The sequence below is a fragment of the Myotis brandtii genome, unplaced genomic scaffold (genome assembly GCF_000412655.1).
Source record: "Myotis brandtii unplaced genomic scaffold, ASM41265v1 scaffold504, whole genome shotgun sequence".
NCBI lineage: Eukaryota > Metazoa > Chordata > Mammalia > Chiroptera > Vespertilionidae > Myotis > Myotis brandtii.
In genome coordinates this window covers 1235986-1238961 of record NW_005369217.1, presented here as the reverse complement: position 1 = coordinate 1238961, position 2976 = coordinate 1235986, and the positions used below count along the sequence as shown (strand labels likewise).

Genomic DNA, 2976 nt, shown 5'->3' with positions numbered 1-2976 from the left:
TCCGGGAACTGCTCCCCCTCACCCGCTTCAGGCTGGATCTTGAGTTCCGCAGCTCAAAGATCCCGGCCCTTGCGGCTTCCCCAGCACTGCCTTTGAGGGGTGGAAATGGCCTGGTGGGCTCTCCAGCGTGGAATTGCTTTTCCTTTAGTTGCTTATTTTGCTTGCTGTGGTTTCTCCGCTTTCCTCCCTTCATCCTTTGAAACTCAGTTTTGCTTTCTAATTGGAGTCATTGGGCTTCGGACCTGTTACTCAGCCTTTGCCTTAGGTGTACTTGCCAGTCCCACTTACCTAAAGCTGGGGGATTCGACCCTCGGGTCTTGAATGGGCCTGGAAGGAACTGTCACTGCTTCCCTTCTTGGTGAACAGTCATTTAAAACTTGGGGACTGAGGATATGTTCTAAGCCTCTCGAATGCGAAGTTCTTAGATATTTCTTTTTCAGTGGACAGAAGTGATGACCTGGAATGTTTCAGCTGCAAGTTTTGTCTCCCTCGTTTGATTCTGGTATATGCATTATGCCTGCATGTATTTTTTGTCTGTTTTGCTTTTATACATTTATTTAATGTGCAGCCTTCAAAGAGTGCAATCTCTTTGCCAAGAATATTCCATTAATCTCTTGTTAGAGTTGAAATTACTTAGTAACATGGCAAATGTACACTGTTTGTGCCTTATGAGTTGACTGGGAAAATGGTAGAATCACATTTCAACAAATTGTTGGACTAAATATGTGAAACTACTCCATATGCAGAGATATCTGCCTAAATTTACTTTATAACCCTGTTTCCATACTTTCAAAAACTTATTTTATGTAATTAATACTTTCCTTTCATTTCCAGAATTTATTTCCAGATAAATTGGAGAGTTTATCAGTTAATTCAGTTAGATTTTTAAAAATATGTTTTTATTGATTTTAGAGAGAGGAAGGGAGAGGGGTAGAAAGATAGAAACATCGATAAGGGAGAAACATAGATCGCTGTCTCCTGCACACCCCCTACCAGGGATTGAGCCCACAACCCGGGCATGTGCCCTGACTGGGTATGGAACTAGTGACCTCTTAGCTCATGATTGGATGCTCAACCACTGAGCCACATCAGCCAGGCTAATTTATTAATTTTTAAAGTTTTTATTCAACAGAAACTAGTCTGTTAGTATGCGTTTTTTTGGTTGCCCACTGTGGTTCTATCCCAGTTCATCATGTAACAGTGGTCATCTGAGATTTATTTATTTATTTTTGGTTCATACTTATAGCCCTCTATTCTAGGCTACATCAGAGAAAGTAGTTGCTGGTATTTGGTTTTAGCAAAAATAATTTAGAAATACGAGAATGTGCCCTCTCTATATATTCAGTTTCCTGTCAACAGTGTTCATTTTGTATTGTGTGTGTGTGTGTGTGTGTGTGTGTGTGTGTGTGTGTTCGTTCAGTTTGTATTGGCAGTCTTCCTTGTCTTGATTTCTCTGTAACAAACCTTTTAGTCACCCAAATACATGCCTTGCTCAAAGTCACATGTTTTAAATCCTTCACTATATTATAAGCTCTCTATGGGCAGGGAGTTTTGTCTGTTTTGTTTACTATGGTATCATCAGTCTAGAGAATGGAGCCTGGCACACTTAGTAGGCACTCAATAAATATTTGTTGAATTAATAAAGGTGTTTGTGCTAGAGAGAGTCCTTTGCTCCCACTACTCTCCCTCCTCCATCACATATACATCAGCATTTGCTATTGGGTCATTTGTATGTTTGTGAGGATTATAAAGGCATTAATGAGTGTCTCATTTATGTGGTTTGTTATATCATTATCTCATTTCTTTGTAAGAAATGCTGTTTTCTCTGAAATCACCCTAACAATTTTGCTTGATTTCAGTAGAGTAGACTGATTTTTGTCAAAAGTACTGACCTTCTGCATAGTACCCCTTGTATGCCATCATAATATTCCTTAATGCTACCGGGTTTGCTTACTTACTGCTGCTGTTTTTCTTCCTATAACCATATGAATGCTGACAACAAAGGCAGTTTAGTTTTTAAAAATACAGTCAACATTCTGCATGTGGATTTCTCTAGTAATTCATTAGTGTCTTTTAATAGAAGAGGCATCTGGACAGTCCAGCTGTGCTTATGGGATGAAATTAATATTACTGTAAGCCAAACAATTGGGAAGGTTTTTAAAAACACAGTGATCTTAAATGCAAATGACTTTTGCATTACCCATCAGTTTAAATCACGGTTTATTATTTCTTTCCATTGAATGAGAGAATAAATTCTACTATATGAAGAAAGGGAATTGACTTAATTGAACACTTCTGCCTAGTTTCTCCCCGTGTGTTTTTGTTAGTATCCATGACTTTACTATGCCACCTGTGATCTGCAAATACACCTTCTGTGTGATACTGTGAGGAAATATACCCTGGGTTATGGATAGTTTCACTGTAAACATCGTCGCCTCAGGCATTTTTGTTACAGGCATTTCACAGCAAACATTTTCACCACACAACTAATTGGTAGTAAGGCAGTTTCACCATAAAAGATAAAATAGTTGACAGTTTGGTTTCATTTCTTCATTGATGAGTCATCTACCTCCAGCAGACAAATATTTAAGCTAGTTGTCAGTTTGGTTTCATTTCTCCATTAACATGGTTTTTGTAGCACTCCCATTTTTATATTATGTAGAGCTTAGCCAGATTGCATGCTATACTCCAATTACAAAGTCCTCACAATTCTTCTATTTTTATATTATACTAGAGGCCCAGTGCACAAAAAATTGTGCACTCGGGGGGAGGAGGGGGGTCCCCCAGCCCGGCCTGTGCCCTCTCGCAGTCTGGGACCCCTCGGGAGATAACGACCTGCTGGCTTAGGCCTGCTCCCGGGTGGCAGAGGGCACGCCCAATCCCTAAGTGCAGCCCCTGGTCAGGCTCAGAGCAGGGCCGATTGGGGAGTTGGGGCGCCGCCCCATCATGCACAGAGCAGGGCGGATCGGGAGGTTG

At 40.6% G+C, this 2976-nt stretch overlaps 1 protein-coding gene across 2 annotated transcripts in view; it reads left to right on the top strand.

Annotated features, from left to right (window-relative positions):
• The window catches only part of PARP11 (poly (ADP-ribose) polymerase family, member 11), a 63160-nt gene that overhangs the window by 321 nt on the left and 59863 nt on the right, over positions 1 to 2976 (top strand). The window lies entirely within an intron of this gene.